Below are 25,568 nucleotides of genomic sequence, written 5' to 3'. Positions count from 1 at the left end.
TCCCCTCTACCAACAGATTTCTGAACGGCCTGTGAACGCATGAACCTGACCTCTCTATTTTGCCCTCTTTTTGATTGCAATTTTTAAAATATTTCTTTTTGTAACTTATAGTACCTTTTATGTATTATTGCTATCTCAAAACAACAAATTTCATGATATATGAAATTTATATTTAAGTGATACTAAACCTGATTCTGATCCTGATCTTTGCTCCTTAGATTCTATTTTCTGAGATTCTGGCTGTTTGAGGTTTGTTTTAAAACACATTCAAATAATTTCTGTTAATAATCTCAATACATTGAAATCATCTTTAATGAAATCTTAGCTTCTTTGCATTTCTCCCTTCGAAACATGACAGTGAACTCAAACATAAAGTCTGGGTTTTATTAGATAATTGCAAAACTGTCAATATTTGCATATCTGACAGCCACATGGTGGTCATCACAATCTCATTCTTGGATTGCCATTTGTTTCTAGGTGAAGTAGTGAATTTCTGCTGTCTTTCTTTCAGAATCACTTTACGCAGATCCTGTTTCTGTATCTTATTTAGATCCCCCACATTTAGAACACAAATGTTCACAGCATTCTGATCATTTATTGTTCCCAAGATATGACTGACACCAAAGAAGATGGTCCAATTATTGTTGCACTATTTTCTATTTTGTAGCCTCTCTGACCTGCACTTTAAATTTGACCAAGTCATGTCAAAGTTCAGAGAGGAAAAAAAATATTGTTAGAATCTTTGCTTGGAGCATTGCAATTGAGTCCCATAACATTGCTGTATGTTTGCTGTATTATTTATATCTACTATTTAATCTGTAGTAAATTTCTGTTACGTACTTGTACAATTCACAAAACGTGAGACAATCTTAAAAACAGGGTCAAGCCTCACCACTTTCCCTTCTGTACTGAATTCCCACAATCACCAAATTCTCAACCCTGCACACTATTTGTGAAGTGCTGAAACACCGAAGCCAGCAATGTGAGTCATGCTAATGAGACCTATGCCCTAAAAATGAACGAAAGGACAACAACATGTCAAACACTAAACTGGAAGTAAATTGGGCATGAAACTCAAAGCAAACAGTTCACTGCAAACAAAATCTGTTTACTCAGGCAATGAAGACCAAAAAGTAGGGGAATAGAAAACAATCACAAAGTCTTGCAATAAAAAATAGGTAGTTTTCCAGAAATATATAGTGAGTGGGGTGATATAAAACTACCCTGGTCACTTACAACAATGGAGTAAGTAAATTTGATTGACAGGGAAATTATCCAATCATTTACACTTTGGTCATTTGCAGTGCAGTCAGATATGCAACCAAAAATAATTTAGTTTGATAAACTCATCTAATACTATAATCTCCAAACTCTGCTCTGTGAAATCTCTGCAAATAATTGACACACTACTCAGACCTTCAAATAATATCAAAATGTTCTTGGGGGCTTCTAGTCCTAAACTATTTGATTAAATTTTGAATGATAAAAAAAGAATAAGGTTAACATTATGGATAATATGCCCTTCTGATATGCAAAAATGAATTTGAAATATCACTTCTTAAAAGAAGACAATTGCTTCTTATATATTACATATCATCTTAGCTTTGTATACATTCAGTATATAAGGTGTGGGGGGGATTGTGATACAATGGACGTCACCTAAGTTTGCCATCAGACTGAAATGGTTAATCAAAAATGAAAAAGTATTTTACAATGTTACATTTCAGTTGTATACAACAGCTTCCCATGTTTCTGGCATGTAAGGCCTTTGACTTACTCATTAGTTGCTATCTTCCCTGGAGACTTGATAATGTATTTGTCTAATGCTTTACAGCATCAAATTTTCTTTAAATGAAAGAAATTAATGACCTGAATTCAACATAACTATAGTTTCCCTGGGATTAAATTTTCCCAGCTGTAAATTCTTGTTAAGTTCTTTAAATTGCATGTCTGCCTCCATTGCTGTGGAACAAATATCTAATTTCAAAGCCACATTACTTGTTAACTCTTTTGTTCAATGCTAGATTAAAGCCAGTTAAAATATCAAAGCTGCCCCTTTACTGAAGCATACGCTGTAGTGCTTTCTGATCAGTCAGCTTACTCTTCCTCCTGTGTGCAAGATCAAAAATAAGCAAGGTGAAGCACCACATCTGATAAGTATTTTATTAATAATGTCCTATAATATGAACAGTTTAGCTGCTTGTAGTTTTGGAAGGCAGGATCATTTAGAGCAGACATCTGAGTGAGCTCAAAGATTTTATACTTGTAGCCAGTGTGTTGTTGGATGCCTGTGATCAGGTTTTTCTTTCAGCCGGCAGTAATGCCATATTTCTGTGTGTGTTAAAATTACTTTGATGTGATAATACCCTTTTTATAAGAACAAAGACAAGATTAAACAGCCACATATATTACAGGTTTGCATAAAATAATGTAAAGTAAGATGATTAATGAAATACACACGGAGGTCACTTGGCCATTAGTTTGGTGTCAAACAGTGAAATGAGAAATTTCATAAAAATCCTCAATCTGACCATCTGCTTTTTAAGAAAGAATGTATTAAGCCAACTGAAATCTAATTGGAATGCAAGAATATCCTTTGGGTTGTAGGATGACTTGTTTCCACTGTGGTTTTGTGGGATTTGATAAGGAAATTTGGCTGGTCCCCTAAAACCCTCACTCATTTTTATAGATGCACCGTAGAAAGCACTCTTCTGGGGTGCATCACAACCTGGTATGGAAGTTGTCCTGTCCAAGACCAGAAGAAGCTGCAGAAGATCATGAACACAGCCCAGCACATCACACAAAGCAATCTTCCGTCCTTGGACTCACTTTACACCACACGCTGTTGGAGCAGTGCTGCCAGGAGTATGAAGGGCACGACCCACCCAGCCACCACACTTTTCGTCCCTCTTCCCTCTGGGAGAAGGCTCAGGAGCTTGAAGACTCATACAGCCAGATTTGGGAACAGCTTCTTTCCAACTGTGATAAGACCGCTGAATGGATCTGACCCGGATCTGGGCCATACCGTCCAAATATCCGGACCTGCCTCTCGGTTTTTTTGCACTACCCTACTTTCCCTTTTCTATTTTCTATCTATGATTTATAATTCAAATTTTTAACATTTACTATTGATTTGTACTCCAAGGAGCACGAAGAGCAGAATCAAATATCGCTGTGATGATTGTACGCTCTAGTATCAATTGTTTGGCAACAATAAATTATAAAGTCTGATGAGACCATTGTGGAAACTGCAGACTCTTTCGCAGTTGGGGCAGGAAGGAGGTGTCTGACAGGACAGAAGAGTGGGCAGTTTATAATTTTGCAGTTTCAAACTTTTATAGGAAATACAATGTATTAATGAAGAGAAATTAGAGCATTTTGGTTTGTCATGTTTGTTGTTATCCAATATCTGCCACACCCTCACTGTAATTAAATCTATTTACTCGGTCTGTATTATGTTGGAAATGGTTCATGCCCATGACGCCCTCATAACACCTTTGCAGGAAAATCACATAGAAGGGAATTGGACAAACCTGGGTTGTGTTCTCTGGAGCTGTAGAGGCTGAGGGGAGACCTGATAGAGGTTTATACGGTTATGAGAGGCATAGATAATGTAGACAGACAGTATATTTTTCCAAGTATTGAAATATCTAATACCAGAGGGCATGTATTCAAGGTGAGATGGAGTAGTATCAAAGAAGAAGTGAAAGGCAAGTGTTTTCACTCGGAGAGTGATGGGTGCCTGGAATGCATTGCCTGGGTGGCAGTAGGGGCAAGAACATTAAAGACTTTTGAGAGATGTTAAGATAGGCACACGAATGTGAGGAAAATGGAAGTATATTGGATATTGTGGAAGCAGAGGAGATGAGTTTGTTTGACATTTGATTACTAATTTCATCGGTTTGATGCAACATTGAGGGCCGAGAGGCTTGTTTTTGTGTTGAACTGTTCTATGTTCTATGTTCTAAGGGGCTCAGTGCACTTATAAAGACAGGGAGAAAATTATATCAGTCAATTGTCTCACATCATCTTCCAGTCTCATGTGCAGTATGGTACAAAGGATGTGGACCAATTTGCAGGTTCACTTTATTAGCCAATAACTGTTCTTTTCTGTTAGCTTGGGATACTGGCTATTTCTTATTCAAAATGCTAGTGTGGCTGGAACTAATCGAAGACTATGTTGGTGATGTGGTGTGTGGGTGTTGTAGAAAATAAACAAAAACACAGAAATAAAACCTTATAGAAGTAGAAAAAGAAGAAATCACACCAAGATCATAGAATCATTGGACAATACTGCTTGGAAGGAAGTCGTTGTGATTGTACCAACTCTTCAGCAGGGCTATCCAATCAGATCGGCTGGTGGCGCAGTGAGATCAGCGTTGGGCTCGAGAACGGAGGTTCCCAAGTTCGATCCAGTGACAGACCGCCCCCGGTGCGTGCTCTCTAACTGCGCCGGGTTGATGTCGAGCTCGCAACTTGGCCTCGTAAAATAACTCTGCCAAATGTCTGTGTGAGGAGTGGCGCCCCACACAGCCTTTTGAACTGTGCCTTGTAAGGCATAAAAATGCCCGACACTGGCTTCTCAGGTCTGAGTTGACATCATCATCATCATCATCATCATCAACATCATCCAATCAGAGTCATCTGCCTTATAAATGCTTTTCTTTAGAGAAAGGAAATGAACCACTGGTGAAACAGCATCTATGGAGAGAAAGGCATGGCTGATGTTTTGACTCAGGACCCTGCATCATGATTGAGGGTGAAGAGAGAAAATAGCTAATTTTGAAGATGAGAGAAGGAAGGATGAGGCATTCTGTGGTGGCAGCAAGTAAGGAAATGGCTGAAAGAGCCAAATTGGAGTGGGGGCGGGGAGAGGAAGATGATAAATGGAACAAGAGAGGTGATAGGCAGATGGAACCAGAGTGGTGTCAATAATGAATCATTGGCGCACCACTGTAAAATCTTTGAAATTTTGAAGGAACAATTATTTACTGGTACTTCATGCTTTGTCTTCCTTAACCAATTTTGCATCTATTTTCCTATTTTTTGAAATCATATGGGCTTTGTTGGTAAGTCTGTTGTGTGATACTTCATCAAATAACTTTTGTAAATCTACGCAGATACAGTAAATCACACAAATTTTCTACCTTTGACAAGAAGAAGGTACAACGCACTTTTTCTTTTATATGACTCCTCCCTAATCCTGTCATCCAGTACCCATGTTTGATATTCTCAAACTCATGGAAACTATTCTTAAAATATTAAAATATAAATGTTAACAATATTCTCCCACCATCTGACTGTTTGTATTATTTGGGTCTCTATGTTTCCTCTTTGCAGAGACAAGAGCAGAGAACATCAGGGATAGGCAGAGGTTGCTCTCTCATATCAGCCAATTAACATAAATGGAGAGGATGGCTGTGTGCTGAAACATATGACTGGATCTGAAGGGTTTATAGTCACCTGAGGAGGGAGCAGACGTATTTGTGGCTAGAGGGATCATGAAGGATGGAGATATTTGGGCTTTTGAGCCATTGAAACTGTTTATGGGACAGCAAAGAACCCGTAGAAATCAGATAGCCTGCAAGTCAGTGAATTACATACTGTGTGTGGAGGAATTGTGCATATGAAAAAGCGGAGCAGATGGAAAAATGTGAAGGGATTTACTTTGTGTATCTGTATGAAAAGCCGAGTATTTTCTTAATGATGAGAGATGGGGTGATATTGATGTGCAAAGCAAACGTGTGGTTGATTACAAGTCATTGAAGGCTAACATAGAATTATACAGCTTTGTTGTCTTTACACCAAAAAAAATGATGTACTTGTCAGAGTGGAAGTCCAGTAAAGATTGATCAGATTCCAGGATTAGAAGATGTGCCTTAAGTGGAGATATCAAATAATTTGAGACTGTGTTTTACAGTTTTGACAAAGAATGAGAGATCTTATCAAAGATCTTAATGGATTTGACAGGCTCAAATTGGGAAGGATGTTTTCCCTGTCGGAAGGCTCCAGGATTAGGAGCACAGTTTGAGCATAATAATTAAGTCCTTCAAACCTAAGACAAGGAGGAATTTGTCCATCCAAAGGGAGCTGACCTTGGAGGGCTCAGTCATTGTGCTTATTCAAAGTACCTCGCCATTTCAGAGAACAGGCTGCAGAGTAGCAAAATCTGGGAACAAATGATTTAGGAAAAACAGGTAAAGAAAGGAAGGAAGCGGATCAGCAAGGTTGATAAAGACTTCAACAGTGAGAAATAATCTTTGCTGTAAAGAACACAAATTGGTTTGAAGCAGCCGGCAACCAAAACAAAAATGCTGGGAATTTTCTATAGGCTCCAAATATTAGCTGCAATGGTATAAGTATAAAACATACAGATCCACGTAAGAGGCGAAGTGTAGTAATCAGAAGGAATTTGTTTATTTGCAGACTGAGCAAATCAGGTTAAGACAAATAATGTAAAGGGTGAATTCCTGGCACAAATGCAAATTGGATTTCCTGATCAGTATGTGAAGAAATTGACAAAGGGAACAGTTTTTTTTAAATATATCTTGTATTCTGCAACAAGGAGGATTTAATTGATAATCTTTTTGTAAAGAGGCCCTTTGGAAAGAGAGTAATATGATAGAATATCTCGTTTCAGTTGAAGACAAAGAAGTTAAATCTGAAACCAGAGATTTCAATCTAAATGAAAGAAATTGTGAAGGTCTGAGAGGTAGTTGAGCTGTAGTGTACTCAGAAACCATAAGGGGAGGGTAGAGCAGTAGACAGACAATGGTTAGCATTTAAAGAAATAATTCATTATTTGCAACTAATATATATTATTCCTTACAAGCACAAAGTCACAATAGAGAAAGTTATCTAACTATGAATATCAGGAGATATTGACATCCTATTAAATCTAAGGGAAGTGCTTAAAGTTGCCAGAACAAAAGTATGTAGTGTGAGGATTGGGAGCAGCTAGGTATTTAACAAAGGATGGCAGACTGATAAAGATAGGGAAGATAGATTCAAATTGTGAGGAATGTAACACAGTCTGTAAGAGGTAAAGTTCCTCCCCACATGTTGTTTGGTGTATCGGGCGGCAACCTTGCCATTTCTGTAGCGTTTGTCTGTTTTACAAGGCCGAGTTACAAGTTCACCACTCACCCCAGCACAGACTGAAAGCATGCAAGGAGCCAGGCAGATTCGAACCCTGGACCTCTTATTCCAAAGTCTGGCTAGCACTTCACATCGGCACAGACTACAGTCTGTAAGAGCTTCTATAGATTTGTCAAAAGGAGAAGACTCATTAGGGCAAATGTCGGTTGATTGTAGATAGAGATGGGGGAATTGATAAAGTGGAATAAGTAATTGGCAGAGGAATTAAACCAATACATAGTCTGTCTTCATTGAAGGTTGGGCAAACAGCCTCTCACAAACAGTGGAGAATCAAGGGTGCAGTATACATGAGGAAGGAAAAGTAATTATTATTTGTTGGAAAACCTATTAGAGAGTTAATGAGCCTGAAAAATGATAAGCCTGATGATCTCCATCCTGGTGATTTGAAGAAGTGGTGATAGTGGACGGTCTGGTTTGTCCACGCACACTCATTAGTCTGAAGGGCTGATGGCATTCACATATCCAAGGAACAATGGAAAATTCTGGTTAGCATCCTTGTCATTTATACTTTTAGATGCTTCACTAAGACCCAGATGTCTGGACCGGCTGACTGAAGACTGCCAGCTTTCAAAGTAGCTTGTGTTTATTTTTATCCTCTCCACTATCATGGTTTCCGCCTTGATGAGATCATCATAATCTGCTGATTTTGAGCCGAGTTGCTATTTGATGTCTCAGCCATGCTCTCTGTCTGCTCTGTGCCCTCTTGCTACTACTTGTATCAAACCCTATTTTATTATTTATGTGTTTATCTAAGATTTTAGAGTTCTCTTTTATGTTTGCTGTGTATAAGAACATAGGAACATTAGAAGTAAAAGCAGAAGTTGGCCATTTAGCTCTGTGTCCCTACCACACATTTCAGTCCAAGTTAATCATAAAACTGAGCACCACTTTCCTGAATGAACTTTATATCTATTCTTTAATCTCTTGTTGTCCCTCTTATTCCCTATTTGTCATCTTTTCTGTACTGTAGATGTGTAACTTGATTGTCTATTGTATTATGAGTCTTATCTTTGCCATCAATCTCTTTTCTTGGTCACATTCCATATTCCTGTCTTTGGATAATGGACATTTTTCTTCCCCTCTGGCGTCAGATTTCTGAACGGTCCATGAACACTGCCTCGTTTTCCTTCTTATGTTTTATTTATTAATTTTGTAATTACCATCATTTTATGTCTGCTGCTGCATAACAACAAACTTCACGTCATACAAGTCAGGGACAATAAATCTGACTCTGATTGTTTGTAATCGCCAGTGCTGTAATTGTTGCTGTCATTCTCCAACTTGTCAGCAACATCATTGGAGATTGAAATACAGGGACAAAGCAGTGTGCTTGACTGACAACTCATCTATCAACATAAACATTCACTCACCCCACTACCAGACCAGCACTGATGCAGTAAGTACCAATAACAAAAAATGCTACGATTACTTCAGATACTCTAAACTCAAAATTGGAACAGCATGAACTAGAACCAGGACCTACGAATTTTGTTTCCAGCTCACAAACCATCCCCTCATGGATTATAACCATTTCTGTGTTGACGTGACCTTGTCACACCTGAACAGTTTTTGTAGTTTACTAACTATTTTGTATTGAACAGTTTGGGCAATGCCCTGCAAGCAAGATCATCTCTGGTTTGTGAACCTATCTGAATTTAATTTCTATCAAATCAACTGAGATGAAAAATTGGGTGGATTTTAAACAAACATGGAATATGTTCTGCCAGTTTACTATCCTAGAGGCAAAATAGAAAATACTGAATTTTGATAACAAAACATTGTTGTAAGTTTATAGAATAACTGCAAATAGGAGCTTGGGCTATTGCCAACAGAAAGATAGGAAAAATCAATCAGTAAATCATCTATAGTCAATTTAAATACTACGAGCAGCATTGGTGTTTTTTGATCAAGGCAAGCTGCTTACAATATCTCTTGTGCAGATCTAGTTTCAGGGATGCAAACAAGAAATCCATGACCTTCTGGTTATGCAGACCAGCATCTTTACTGTTTGATCAATTGTTTTGCAAAATCTCTTCTGTGGCAAGGCCCCCAGCCAACAACAAGCACAATAATCTCAACCTTCATCTTCCATAACAAGGTCCCCAGTGAAATGCTCTCCATTAATAACAAAATAAAATGAGCCTAATGTTATTGCTTGACATCTGTCCATGCTTTTATAACAGGAGTTATTAAATTCTGGTGAATGTAGTGATTTAACATATTCTTTGTGAAAATGGTCCAGGGTAGGACTTGCCAGCCATTATCCTAGCAGGATTAGTGTAGCAAAAGCAAACTCTTGGCAAAGTGAATTATTTTTCACCAAAATAAACAAAAGTCAAAGGAGTTCAGCCTGCCAACTTAAATAAATATTGTTACAAAGTCATGTTTGCAATAGCTCAATAAAAACAAATGGAGAGAAAGCATTGTTCAGCTTTTCAATTACTTTATATCACCAGAGACCTCTGAATTGCATTGCTGGGGAAAAAAATTGAGCTTGAATTTATATTGCCCTTATTGCGGTTTTCTATTGAGATAAAGCTTCTCATCAACTCCTTGATTTGTTTTCAATTATGTAAAGAAATGATAGAAAAGTTCTTTTCTTCTATGTACAGTGGGTTCTCATTATTTTGCCCTTCAGTTGATCGAGTCAGCTGTTTATTTGGGACAACGCTTGAAGAAAAAAAACACTAAATCAAGAACATAACCGTGATTTGTTTATTTATTTGGAACAATATGCCACTTAATTGGGTCAGGAGACTGTTGTGGAACAGTTTGCGTGGCCATTAGACACTACACCGTGCTTGGAGCGATCCGTTTTTAAATTGCGTTAGATGCATGTGGTTGTGTTCAAAAAGTAAAGTTCAAAGTAAATTTTTATAGGCATCCATTAGTCTCATGAGACCATGGATTTGCGCCTTGGAAGGTTTCCAGGGCGCAGGCCTGGGCAAGGTTGTATGGAAGACTAGCAGTTGCCTATGCTGCAAGTCTCCCCTCTCCATGCCGCCGATGTTGTCCAAGGTAAGGGCATTAGGACCCATACAGCTTGGCACCGGTGTTGTCGCAGGGCAATGTGTGGTTAAGTGCCTTGCTCAAAGACACACACGCTGCCTCAGCCAAGGCTCGAACTAGTGACTTTCAAATCACTAGGTGCCGGGCGGCACCTAATTAATTAGCTTGTTTATTTCGGCTTTTTTCTTAAAGATGTGCTGGTTGTGCTCTGGCTACCGCTACACCCTGCATGCTCTGCGGCCTGATATCAGTCCGCGGCCTGGAGGTTGGGGACCACTGGTCTAAAGCATTGATTGAAGGCAGGTCATTATCTGCACTTGGTGTCTGAGCTGATTTTATTCACTTGCAGTCAGTCAAAAGAACATGGTGGATGAATTCCACTGTCAATTACGATTAGGAACTAGTACTGTAGCCATATTGATGGTGTTCTAACTTGTTCTGTATTTCCTTTAAATACATGAATTGTTAATCAGTTAAACGGCAGTTTGTCATTTTTTATACTTTTCAACTATTTCTATGAAACTTTGGCTAATTGGGCCAAAATGTACTGTGTTCCAATTAACTGGAATCCATTGTATTAGAAGCTTTAAGATGGAAAGGTTCCTTAGGGTTGTTATAGGCAGGGATGGTAGTGAGGATTAGCTCCCACTACCTATTTAATACTCCCAGTTGTGTGTGTCTCAGATAGCCTCTGACAACCAAGTCCAACTGCTGGCCTCCACATGTGACTCCGCTACTATTCCTGGTGGGATTGTTTCTACTGACAGGAGAAGGGGCAAAGATAGGTTACTGATGCCTGAAAACCAGTCGCTTTGGGCAAATGGGGCTCATCAGCTGTGGTTGGCAGCTCACCTAGAAGGAGGAAAACTCTGATCTCAAAACTCTGCTGCCTTGCAGTGACACCCACTCATAGGAAAGACTTTAGGAGTAAACCCCGAGGAAAAATCTGGAGCTGGAGTCCCTAAGGAAGTCCTACATTGAATACAATGCTGACTAGCAATTCCTATGATGCCACTGGTGCCAAATTGCATCGGTCCCTTCCATTCCTTTGGCTTCATCAGCTGCTTGGAGAGGGGGAGCCCAATGTCTGGGCAACAGCTTGCTCTCCATACTGTACAGCCGCTGTAACTGCACTGGTCCAATGAAATAATGCCCACGCAACATACAGATATCCTTGAAGATTTATTTTTATTTCTCTCTCTCTCTCTCTCTCTCTCTTTAGTAGACACCGTGAAAACTACAAGAAAATAAAGTTTGAAACATACATCCCTCAGTCTTTCAAAGTCTCTCAAGCTAGTGTCCACTGATAAACAGGCCCAAACACGTTAGCACATCAGAAGTGTGCTGAAATCAAATAAATCACTAAAACATATCACACTGTTCATATAAAGACAGCTCAACAACGTTATATAAAACAAATCAAGAAAAACAATTACTGTGTGCGACCACATGCAGAATGAGGTTATTTACGGCCATGTGTCTTTCTCTGCTTCCACGTTGGTTCTGACCCATAATACCACAGTAATGCTTTTATCAAACTCTGGTCATGTGACCTGTTAAACTCTGGTCATGTGACTTGTTAAACTCCACATTAAATAAACCTTACATAAAATATTTTATGGTGATAAATTAATCATGAATTTATGACAAAAACATATTAAATAAACATTTCAATGAAACCTGTCCCCAAGACAGTTACAGCCCTGGCTTGCGTGTCATGTAGACAGCTGAATGCAATGTGGTCGACCTTGACCAATGGAGGGCCTCAGTTAAGATGGAGAGCATTTTAGGTGTGCTCCCCCTCCAGAAAAATATCATCCTTTGTCCAATTGCTCCCTGAGTGGTGTGAGGAGCTCTCCCAATGAGCTGTTGATGGGTGTTACACTTCTTCATGATGTTTGCACACTTATCCTCTGGGTAAGATTGTTTTGTGATAGCTAGAGCAGCCGTGTCATAGGGAAATATGATAGCAGACTGACAGAAAGAAAGCAACCTATGTCTTATGTTTCCATGCCTCAAAAGCAGCACCCCTAGTTAGCAATGAGTGACACTCACAACACACTGGAGGAACTCAGCAGGAACACACAGTTCCTCCAGTGTGTTGTGAGTGTTGCTTTGACCCCAGCATCTGCAGATTATTTTGTGTTAGCAATGAGTGATCTGTGTGAGGGCAGACTTTGTGCTGTTTCTGATGTATCTAAAGCTCCCTCATCCTAGGCATTTCTCTCTCTCACCCCAAGCAATTAAGATGTAGCAATAAACTTATGTAAATCCATAACTAAACCTTATTTGCCAAGCTGATGAGAGTAACTGTGTCTATGTTTGATCCCTCTCAACTCTGGTATTCTACAACGTGGATGAAAATATTTCCTAGTTTGCCTTTGAAGAAATTCTTTGTAGGCGAGTGCAGTAAAGCCTTCATGAGTTATTTATCTCCTCCATTAACTGCTGCCTGAAATTAGATACAGAAGATTATAAATTCCCATACAAATTGGAAGGTAAATGTCCAAACTGATAGTCTTGTCTGTTTAATACACACAATGTGCTGAGGAGCTCAGCAGGTCAGGCTGCATCTGTGGATGGGAGTAAACAATTGATATATTGGGCTGAGGCCCTTCATCGAGACCGCAGATTTCTAGCATCTGCAGTACCTCTTTAGTCTCGTCTGTTTGTTCGAGTTTATCTCCAATCAGCTGCACAATATTCAAATAATCTATCTATGGTGCAGTAATGATGCTCCTTCTTCAACTTAGAATATAGATTCTTCAGACCCCAATGACAACAGAGGAGAATTTTACTGATGCAATTCAACTGGTTTTCCATGATTACTAGTAGAACATACTTTAAGACATTTTTTTTGCAAAAACTTCCTTAAAAAAAGCCTTTAATGTTTCATCTGGATTGGTTTGTCATCTTTCTCTTTTGAAAGTTTAAATCTGTGTTGATGATTTTAAAGTGATTAAATATGGACAATAGGATTGACTTTTTCCCCTGGCAAATTGCTATAGGCTGCATTCTCTATAGATTCCTCACCCATCAGATAGTTTGTCCGTCTCAAAGCTGAAGGTTAATCAGTATAGCAACTCCTCTGTCCACACTGATATATGGTAACAGCAAAATGCAGTCATCTCTGTGAAGCCAAAACATATCTGGAGATGCGAGAAAGAGCAACCTAACTTCAATTTACTAAATATTCAAGAGTGTGTTGTTTGATGGCTGAAGTCGGTTAAGAACTCAGCTGTTATGTCCTGAGCATTAGTCTGGCCCATTATAGTCATGTCCTAAAGGATTTGCATGATAAAGCACAGGAGAAAAAGGAAAACCATTCTCTCCCTAAAGAACCAACTGCTCAGCATTTATATTTTTGACTACATTATCTTTATACGCACCCACAAAAGGATTGCTCTCCCAGCCCCTGCCCCCAAGATGTAAGAGAAATGTAGGGTTATGGGCTGTGTCAGCTGGATGGGCTAAATTGGTCATAGAATAGATTTATTTTGGTTGGCACGATATTGTGGGCCGAGGGGCCCATACTATGCTATAATGTTCCATGTTTAAATTCAGAGTCATAGTTCCTGAAACTTCCTGTATCAAGATTCTCTAATACAAATCTGCCCCTCCAATAGGATAGAAATGCCCATGTAAAGTAAACTGTGTCCATAGTACACAATGTCTTTGCATCTCCCTAGATCTGTGTGCTGTTCTTGAGAAGATTGGTCAAACTGCTCTCCTCCAATGAACATACTTGTAGCTATATAATTGGGGCAACGCACACAAAATGCTGGGAGCAACTCAGCAGGTCAGGCAGCATCAACGGAAATGAATAAACAGTTGTTGTTTTGGCCCAGACCCTTTATCAGGACTGGAAGGGAAGAGGGAAGATGCCTGAATTAAAAAGGTTGGGGGAGGGGAAGGAGGACCAGCCAGAAGGTGAAGGCAGGTGGGTGGGGGAGGGGGAATGAAGTAAGATGCTGGGAGGTGATTAGTGAAAAAGACTAAGGGCTGGAGAAGGTGGCATCTAATAGGAGAGAATTGTGAATCGTGGAGAAAGGGAAGGAGAGGGGGCACCAGGGGAAGGTGATAAGCAGGTGAGGAGAAGAGGAGAAGAGGTAAAAGGCCAGAGTGGGGAATTGAAGAAGAGAGGAGGGACAGTGAAATAAACTACTGGAAGTTGGAGAAATCGATGTTCATACCATCAGGTTGGAACATTGAGTTCTCCTTGTCATATAGTTCCTTATAGAGATTCACCTCCTACTCCCAGGTTAACACCGCTAGCTGTTGCAGTGTTGGCATCTGATTCAAATGACAGTTGTGCTTCTTTATCTGTATCTTTTCCATCAGAAAAGCTGACTGTTTTCACCACTAACTCCACTTCGTTAACAAAAACTCAGCCAAATATGTGCTGAAATGCAATTCCATAGATTTGCCTCCTCCAAGTTCAATTAGTTCATGATCCTTAAGTCAACTTCCCAGCTTCTATCTTCAAGTCAAAATTCCATATCCTATGCTGTAAGAGGTCTTGGTCCCAAATCATTCCAGTTGTTATTGGTGTATAACAACACTTTTCCCCGGTCCTTAAAATGTAGCATTCTCAACTTTACCCATTAAATTTCCTTCATCCAAATTCTGTCACCTATCTTCCTCAGAGCAGACACTTTTCTATTGTACACCCACTCCACTTCCCATTTCCGATACATCCCAATCCACCTGCTCTCATTTGGGAGCTATGCCTTCAGTTTTCCAGCCCTGACCCTAGATGAACTCTGTCACATTTTAACACTCACTGTGAAATCAACATTTGATCTTTCTGTTTTTGGCCAAATTTCTTTTTACAGGTCATACTTGGTGTACTTTGAGATAACTTGCCTATTTATGTGAAGTATTGCATATATACAAATAACCACTGTTAACACTCTATCTGGAAATAAGAAATGTAAGAATGGTAATTTCGAATTTAATCCCTTGAGTTTAATAGTGATTTTTTTCTCTCATAAGATTTCTTTCATGGCAACAGTCCCTTTCTGATTCTGCTTCTGAGAATTTTGGATTCTTCTCTCAACCAATGTCATTAAGCTGTGAACCGTCGTAGAACTTGCAAGCCCAGTCCCCGCTGCAGTCAGCGCAGGTACATATGCACTGTGGATAATTGGGGCTAAGTCTTTATTGGACGTTCTAAATTGTTCTGTCATGTAGCATATAAACGAACATGTGTTTCCATGGCAGATTCTAATTAAACCTGGGTTTATGTAGTTAGTACAACTGTGATAATAACATTTGTCAGTTTGAAGTAGCAAGTAACAGAACTGTTCCACCAGAATCAGAACAAGTAACGTGATGCACAACTAAGTAATATTTTGTGCCACATTATAAAATGTACAATTTCATCAAACTGTTTAAATATTACATTTTATTCTATTTAATAATAGTGCCACTAATTGCTGGTCCTTGCAGTGGTGTCCTACTGACGGTATAATAGAAATATAGAAACATAGAAAACCTACAGCACAATACAGGCCCTTCGGCCCACAAAGCTGTGCCGAACATGTCCTTACCCTAGAACTACCTAGGCTTACCCATAGCCCTCTATTTTTCTAAGCTCCATGCACCTATCCAGGAGACTTTTAAAAGACCCTATCGCTTCCGCCTCCGCCACCGTCACCAGCAGCCCATTCCATGCATTCACCACTCTCTGCGTTAAAAAAAACTTACCCCTGACATCTCCTGTGTACCTGCTTCCAAGCACCTTAAAACTATGCTCTCTCATGCTAGCCACTTCAGCCCTGGGAAAAAGCCTCTGACTATCCACATGATCAATGCCTCACATCATCTTGTACACCTCTATCAGGTCACCTCTCATCCTCCGTTGCTCCAGGGAGAAAAGGCCAGGTTCACTCAATCTATTCTCATAAGGCATGCTTCCCAATCCAGGCAACATCCTTGTAAATCTCCTCTGCATCCATTCTATAGTTTCCATGTCCTTCCTGTTGTGAGGCGGCCAGAATAGAGCACAGTACTCCAAGTGAGGTCTGAACAGGGTCCTATATAGCTGCAACATTACCTCTCGGCTCTTAAACTCAATCCCACGGCTGACGAAGGCCAATGCACCATATGCCTTCTTAACCACAGAGTCAACCTGCATAGCAGCTTTGAGTGACCTATGGATTCGGACCCCAAGATCCCTCCGATCCTCCACACTGCCAAGAGTCTTACCACTAATGCTATTTTTTGCCATCATATTTGACCTACCAAAATGAACCACCTCACACTTATCTGGGTTGAACTCCATCTGCCACTTCTCAGCCCAGTTTTGCATCCTATCAATGACCCACTGTAACCTCTGACAGTCCTCCACACTATCCACAACACCACCACCCTTTGTGTCATCAGCAAATTTACGAACCCATCCCTCCACTTCCTCATCTAGGTCACTTGTAAAAATCATGAAGAGTAGGGTGTCCCAGAACAGATCCCTGAGGCACACCACTGGTCACTGACCTTCACGCAGAATATGACCCATCTACAACCACTCTTTGCCTTCTGTGGGCAAGCCAGTTCTGGATCCACAAAGCAATATCCCCTTGGATCCCATGCCTCCTTACTTTCTCAATAAGCCTTGCATGGGGTACCTTATCAAATGCCTTGCTGAAATCCATACACTTCATCTATGGCTCTACTTTCATCAATGTGTTTAGTCCCATCCTCAAAAAATTCAGTCAGGCTCGTAAGGTATGACCTGCCTTTGTCAACGCCATGATGACTATTCCTAATCATATTCTGCTTTTTCAAATGTTCATAAATCCTTCCTCTCAGGATCTTCTCCATCAACTTACCAACCACTGAAATAAGTCTCACTGGTCTATAAGTTCCTGGGCTATCTCTACTCCCTTTCTTGCATAAGGGAATAACATACACAACCCCCCGATCCTCCGGAACCTCCCCGTCCTCATTGATGAAGCAAGGATCATCGCCAGAGGCTCAGCAATCCCCTCCCTTGCTTCCCACAGCAGCTTGGGGTACATCCTGTCTGGACCTGGTGACTTATCCAACTTGATGATTTCCAAAAGCTCCAGCACATCCTCTTCCTTAATATCTACATGCTCAAGCTTTTCAGTCTGCTGCAAGTCAACCCTACAATTGCCAAGATCCTTTTCCGTAGTGAATACTAAAGCAAAGTATTCATTAAGTACCTCTGCTGTCTCCTTCGGTTCAATACACACTTTTCCACTATCACACTTGATTGGTCCTATTCTCTCACGTCTTACCTTACTCTTCACATACTTGTAGAATGCCTTAGTGTTTTACTTAATCCTATCCACCAAGGCCTTCTCATGGTCCCTTCTGGCTTTCCTAATTTCATTCTTAAACTCCTTCCTGCTAGCCTTATAATCTTCTAAATCTCTATCACTACCTAGATTTTTGAATCTTTCATAAGCTCTTCTTTTCTTCTTGACTAGATTTACAACACCCTTTGTACACCACAGTTCCTGTACCCTACCATCTTTTCCCTGTCTCAGTGGAACATATCTACTCAGAACCCCACGCAAATATCCCCTGAACATTTGCTACATTTCTTCCGTACATTTTCCTGAGAAAATCTGTTCCCAATTTATGCTTCCAAGTTCCTGACTGATAGCCTCATATTTCCCCTTACTCCAATTAAACATTTCGCTAACTTGTCTGTTTCTATCCCTCTCCGATGCTATGGTAAAGGAGATAGAATTGTGATCACTATCTCCAAAATGCTCTCCCACCGAGAGACCTGACACCTGACCAGGTTCATTTCCCAATACCAGATCAAGTACAGCCTCTCCTCTTGTAGGCTTATCTACATATTGTGTCAAGAAACCTTCCTGAACACACCTAACAAACTCCACCCCATCTAATCCCCTCACTCTAGGGAAATGCCAATCAATATTTGGGAAATTCAGATCTCCCACCACAACCCTGTTATTATTACACCTTTGCAGAGTCTATCTCCCTATCTGCTCCATGATGTCCCTGTTACTATTGGGTGGTCTATAAAACCACACAGTAGAGTTATTGACCCCTTCCTATTTCTAACTTCCACCCACAGAGATTCCGTAGACAACCCTTCCATGACTTCCTCCTTTTCTGCAGCCGTGACACTATCACCAATCAACAGTGCCCTGCCCCACCTCTTTTGCCTCCCTCCCTATCCTTTCTGAAATATCTAAAACCTGGTACTTGAAGTAGCCATTCCTGCCATCCAAGTCTCTGTAATGGCCACAACATCACAGCTTCAAGTGCTGATCCACGCTCTAAGCTCATCCGCTTTGTTCATAATACTCCTTGCATAAAAATAGACACATCTGAAACCATTGGTCTGAGTGCGTACCTTCTCTATCACCGGCTTATCCTCCCTTTCACACTGTCTCCAAGCTTTCTCTATTTGTGAGACAACCTCCCTTTCCTCCGTCACATCAGTTCAGTTCCCACCCCCCCAGCAATTCTAGTTTAAACTCTCCCCAATAGCCTTACCAAACCTCCCCGCCAGGATATTGGTCCCTCTAGGATTCAAGTGCAACCCATCCTTTTTGTACAGGTCACACCTGCCCCAAAAGAGGTCCCAATGATCCAGAAAACTGAATCCCTGCCCCATGCTCCAATCCCTCAGCCACACATTTATCCACCACCTCATTCTATTCCTGTACTCACTGTCACGTGGCACAGGCAGTAATCTCAAGATTACTACCTTTGAGGTCCTGCTTCTCAACTTCCTTCCTAACTCCCTATAGTCTGTTTTCAGGACCTCCTCCCTTCTCCTATGTGCTCAAATTCTTTTGTTTCCATTTGACCATTCCTTCCTGGCAGTTGGTACCAATATGAACCACGACCCATGGCTGTTCTCCTTCCCACTTCAAGATATCGTGGACACGATCAGAAACATCCCGGACCCTAGCACCTGGGAGGCAGACTACCATCCGTGTTTCTTTCCTGCGTGTACAGAATCACCTGTCTGACCCCCTAACTACAGAGTAATGTTCATGTGGACCAGGGATTCCCAACCTTTTTAATGCCATTAAACAAGGCCTCTGTGGACCCCATGTTGGGAACCCCCGATCTAGACCAATGTCAAACTTAGCTGGGGGTATATGATATTCTGAGTTGTTGCAAGGACTCAAAGCCACGTGGGCAGACTATGAGAATGGCCCTGTATGATGTCAACTTCAAACTTAATTTCTCACACCACATGGTCTCTCACATGCAGTTTAGACCACAGTTGGTGTTGTGATGATAGATGAGCAGCTGTTGGATATTAAGCTCACGTCTTGCAGTGACTGTCTTGGGTGGATCTTCAACAGTGTTTAACTTACATGAGTTTGAGAAATATTATACAGAACGAGGGGAAGTGACAGAGAGATTGTTCAGAGCAATCCTTGAAGGGTACGTATTATAAATCAAGTTTCAGTGAACTGTAGCTAATTCCAGATTTGTGTACAGCTCTCTGCTGCATAATATCTGGCCTGGGAGATGACATCCTTACAGCAGAGGTTCTTACGTCCCAGCAGGTAGTTGTCATCTAGTTTTATGAGAAAAATCGAAGGCTGAGATCCACAGGAGATATCTTCAATGTAATTAAATTTCAGTGACCGGGGTTTTTGGCAGATCATTGAAATAGTGTATTCTAATCAGTTACTTATGAAGGGCATTTGTGACCAGTCACAAATTTTGCTGCTTTTTCAACTGCTTATGATAATTTCATGCCTGGCTCTGTGTTAGATTCATGTAAACGAGCTGTCCTTTGGTGTACAGAGGTGGATAGTGGCAGAAGCTGCCTTACTAAAATTTGGCATAGAGCCATGTATAGCAGTGGTCTCTGATTTTCAGAAAACTTCCAAGATTGGAATATACAACAGATATTGTATGATGTCACATTTCTAGAATTATTTTAGAGGCAGGAAGTCAGTGGACAAAAGTCATACAGAGTACTACCTCCAATCCCTGAGGCAGGTGGTAGGCCTGCCTTTTCCAAGCAAGTTACCTCTTCCCCATACACATTCTGAACAATCTGTTGAAGAGTAGTGAGAACACAGCCAGCCAGACTTGTCAGTCAGGCTTTTGAAATCTTGCAAGCAAACCAGTGTTCTGTGAGCTCAAGAAAGACCATCCTAAAGAGTTACAGAGAGATACAGCAAGGAAACAGGTCATTCAGCTCTTCAGGACTGCTGTATGTTTACCATTAGTCACTCATTTACAGTTAATCCAATATTAATTAATTTTGTTTAAAAAAATCATCCCACATCCTCATCAAATTCCCCCAGATTCTACCATTCACTTACTCTCTAGGGACAATTTACGGTGATAATTAATTAACAACCTGTCTATGTTGGGATATGTAAGGAGACCAGACCACCGAGCAGAAATCTACTTGGTCACAGGGAAAATGTGCAAACTCCAACCACATAGCAGCTGTGGTCAGGATTGAACTCTGCGACCACTGCCAGACATGGGCTCTCCAGCAAATTTAGGTGAGATAGGCTCTGCTTATGTTCTCTGCACACAGAAGCTGTGTATGGCAGCTGAACGTACAGTATAGACAATGACCGGAGGCTGAGCTGCAAAGCACAGCTTGTTTACATGAGTCTGTCTGTGAGAACTCGAGGATCTTGAGAAAAATGCAAGTACTCAATTATGTACTTGCGTCTGCTTGGTTCTAACATTTTCTCAGTCACTTTCAGCATTTGATTGTTCAAAGGAATTTAAAAAATATCAACAGATCCCCTTTTACAACTAAACTTGAAGCAGCCTCTCACTGAGAACCAGGTAACCGAAATGAAAGTAAGAACCCATGAATCACATCATACAGAATGGGTCCCGACATTCACACATACCAATATTTAACAGCTTATTTTACCTTAACATGAAGTGATACAAAATAAAGTTAACCAGACATCAAATTACAAAGCTTATGTGTGTTTACAATTTGGACATTTTCTTTAGCATTGTATTACAAGCTTCAACAAATTATCATTTAAAATAAGGAGTTAATTTATGCTGAATAATTAGAGATATGTAATGTGACTCTTCATATCGATCAGTATAGAATAAATATGACCTTGTTAGTCAAATTTAAATGATATGATTCCCGCATTAATTTTATCCAGCAGGCAAGTTAACAGATGATTAATTTTCCCCCAAATCAAATGGCTAAAACATGGCTTTAACATTGTGTCAAATGACTTAATGAATGAAGCAGGAAAAGCTACTGGCTAACACTGACTTCTGTTCTACAATAAGATCACAAGTAGTTGAAATAAGTTGATCACCTACTCTTTGGAGATGCTGCAGAGATAAATGAAAGAAATGAAAATCAAAAATACACTGTTGTTGAAATCTGAAATAAAATTATTATCTGGGCAATGGCAGATGCTATGATGGTAATTTCAGAAGGGAGTACTCCAGAAGTGTTGAGAAATAAGATGTTAAGTCTGCACTTGACCTCCAGTGGGATCCAACAGTGACAAGATAAGGGAAATATGTCAAAAAATGAAGACAATAGTGGCGTGCATTGTATGATCCCTGTGGTGAATTTTCTTCTGTTGGAGACCTTGTAGCGTTAAAGTCACATCTAAAACATGAGTATCATAAATAATTCTAGTGGAAAGGCTCTTGGGAGATTCTTAATTGTTTAATGGGACTTTCAAATCTTGCAATTATAATTGCCAGGAATATTCCCTGATGATACAAAGTAAAGGACGAGCTTTTAATTTGATCAGACAAAAGATGCATCCGAAACATGTGATTGAGACAGAAAATAAACACTTTATCATTACTGCCACACTGTACAAGTTGTTTTTAAGCTTCAAAGGTTCTATCCATTGACATTAGAAATAAATTTGTTATATATTGTATTTTTAGTTTGTCATACACATCATGGAATAAATAATGCTTTAATTGTCAGCCATATATTTACATTAAAGTTGTATTTGTCACAATTGTTTGCTTATAGATAAATACCATGACGAGATTTGCTGCATTTTGAATACATGCACTGCCAGTGGCAATTTGCTTCCAATTTTAAACATGAACGCACTTTTCCAGTGCAACTTGCATCATCCAGTGTATTGCATGCATATGCCACAATAATGCAGAGTTTCAGCTGGAGGAACTGGAGGGATTATCTCTGGTGTACTGTAATGTCAATTTGATGGCTTGTAATGTTTCACTAGTACACCTCAAGGATGCGTGATTAGCCCACTGTTCTACTCTCCCTACACTCTTAACTGTGTGGCTAGACATGGCCTAAATGGCAGTTATAAGTTTGCAGATGACACAGCTGTTGTTGGCAGAATCTCAGGTTGTGATGATGAGGCACACATAAGTGAGACAGATCAGCTGACTGAGTGGTGAAGGTTGAAACAACAACCTCGAACTCTACATCATTAAGACCAAGGAAGTAATTGTAGACTTCAGGAAGGGGAAGTCAAGGAAACACATCCAAGTCCTCATAAGCAGTGGAAATGGTGAGCATTGTCAAGTTCCTTGGTATCAACATCTCTGAAGATCTACCCTGGGGCCAAAAAGATGCAATTACAAAGAAGGCACAACTGTAGCTATATTTCTACAGATGCACCATGGGGAGCATTCTAACTAGTTACATCACCCAGGACTTGCCCTTTTCTCATTGCCACCATCAGAGAGGAGTTACCAAAGCATAAAGCCACACAAACACACATATACACACACACACACACACACACACACACACACACACACACACACACACACACACACACACACACACACACACACACACACATGCAATAAATGTAGGATCAGCTTCTTCCCTTCCACCATCATATTTCTGAACGGACAATGAACCAACCCGTGAACACTACCTCATTATTTTATTTTACTCTCCTTTTACATTACTTGTTTAATTCAATTATATATATATTCTTCTTATAATTTATAGTTTTGCTATGCATTACACTGTACTTCTGCGCAAAACAACAAATTTCACAACATTTGCCAATGACATTAAACCTGATTCTGAACAACATGTCTTCATTATGAATACGTAATCTGCTGCAATTAAGGCCAATGTAATACATCACACATCAAGGCCCCTTTAAATATTCATACTTCCAATCTCATCATTTTTTAAAAAAAATTGTCTTTTCTCTTCTATTCTATTGAAATGACCACTGATAAGAAAGTTCTCATAATTCACTCATACTAAGATGGCCAATTTTTCCCTCATAATGGCCAGCATTTATGAGATAAGGGAGATCCTCTGATATCCTCATTCTTCATACCAGTTGAATTTCCAGTAGGCAATCATATCATTCTCATAACAACCAAATCAATATCCAAAATGTACACACCACTATTTTCCTCATTTTAAGACTGAAATGTTCTTTATCTTGCCACTGTTGGATCTCTCTTGAAGTCAAGTGCAGGCCTAGCTTATCTCACTCCTCTCATCTTCCCTCCAGAGCCCTAATGGCAGTCTCCACTGCTTTTTGATGTTTCTCTTTTCATTTTGTCACAAGAGCAAATAATGAAAGAGAAAAAAAAATACATCTCAGGGATGTGGTGGAGGTTAGAAGTGCAAGAGGATGCAACATGGGAACATTGCAGGGCAGAAGGTAGAAAGAAGTACTGGGAAAAATGAGGCCCTGGACTATCCTGCAAACAAAACTTATAAATTTTAAATAAATAAACATATTTCTAAGTATATTAAAACTTGGTAAGTGTTTTCTTTATTCCTTTCTTTAATGCTGGAAATGCTGTGTTCAACCAGAAGATTCTTGACATTTGAGCTGAATCCCTCAACATAGTAATAAGATTAAGCGAATTTACTCATTCATAACTGTTAGAGCAGTAAAACTGTTACTGCCTTGCAAGAGCCATTCAACATAATGATCCATGCAATATGTCATAAAATTACCAATTACACATGCATTAATGTGCATCTTGTAGGGCATCTAAGTTCTGAGCTGCAATTCAATAAATGAGCTAATTATTTTGTGTGTGAGAACCTGAAATTTTATCATTCAGGTACAAACATCTGTATGAAGAGCAGGAATTGACTGCTCAGTACATCAAGTGTGCTCTGACTTTTCATAGTATCATTACTGATCTTATTATATTGTCAAATCTGCCATCCTGTCTCCCTTCAATAATCTTTTACCTCTTGCTTATCAAGAATCTATCTGCCTCTGATTCAAAAATATTCAAAAATTATTCTTCAAAGGTAATGTGAAAGCAAATGAGTTTAGAACACAATGAGGGGAAAAATATTGCCTCAGTTTTACTTTAAATGGGCAGCCCCTTATTTTTAAATAAAATCATCTACTGGTTGATGTTTCCAAAAGCTGAACCACTCTCTCAATTTTGACATTGTCACAACCCTTTAGGACATTTTACACTTAGTGACCACTTTATTAGGAACACTATACATCTATTTGTTAATGCAAATATCTAATCAGCCAATCATATGGCAGCAATTCAATGCATAAAAGCACTCAGACATGGTCGAGAGGTTCTGACCAACATCAGAATGGGGAAGAAATGTAATCTGACTGACTTTGACTATAGAATTGGTTGGTGCCAGACGGGGTGGTTTAAGTATCTCAGAAATTGCTGATCTCCTGAGATTTTCATGCACAACAGCCAGACCTTGGACTACCACAGCAGAACACCACACTGGTTTCCACTTCTGTACCTAATAACGTGGCTACTGTGTACATGTTTCGATAACTATGTATCATGAGCAACAAATCAAGAGAATCAAAAGAAATGTAAACCAAAAATGCTTAATCTGTTGAAATCATAATTATTTAAATCCATCAGTATTGGGCATATAGCAAGAGCATCTTGGATAGTTGGATGGATATTTTTACTCTAGGGAAGTAAATGAAGGTACAGGAAAACATGTGCTATATTTTCAAATGGTCACCAAAGTCTAAGTTTAACTCTTCCTGGACAGAAAAATCATTATCATAATTTTTCCATCCAATCTTCAACTGATACACTATAATATTAATGCCTTTTCAAAAGCAACAATTTTGTAAGCAATTGATACCAAGGGAGATTTCTTAATTTGTTTATATCAGGCTATCAACTACACCTATGATGTTCATTTCAACAAGTCAAACCAACACTGACCTCAAGGGACAAGGAGAATTGCCTGAACATCCCAATTCTGACTCCAGACTGGGCTACAACAACAGAGCAGAAGATTTGGAAAGCAAGAGTCACCAAACCAGCTGAAACCTTTCGAAGCAAGAGAGCATTGATACTTTCAGAAAAACGTTTGCCTGCCTTGATCCATGAGGTGGAGAGATTCTCTGTGCTCATGACACCTGGAAGCCATCCAGGTAATTCACAAAGCACAAAGGTGAGGAACTCATTGACTGGCACAAAGCAAGGTC

This window comes from Mobula hypostoma, chromosome 15 (assembly GCF_963921235.1).
Source record: "Mobula hypostoma chromosome 15, sMobHyp1.1, whole genome shotgun sequence".
In the NCBI taxonomy this organism is placed as follows: Eukaryota; Metazoa; Chordata; class Chondrichthyes; order Myliobatiformes; family Myliobatidae; genus Mobula; species Mobula hypostoma.
This window is presented reverse-complemented; position numbering follows the sequence as displayed.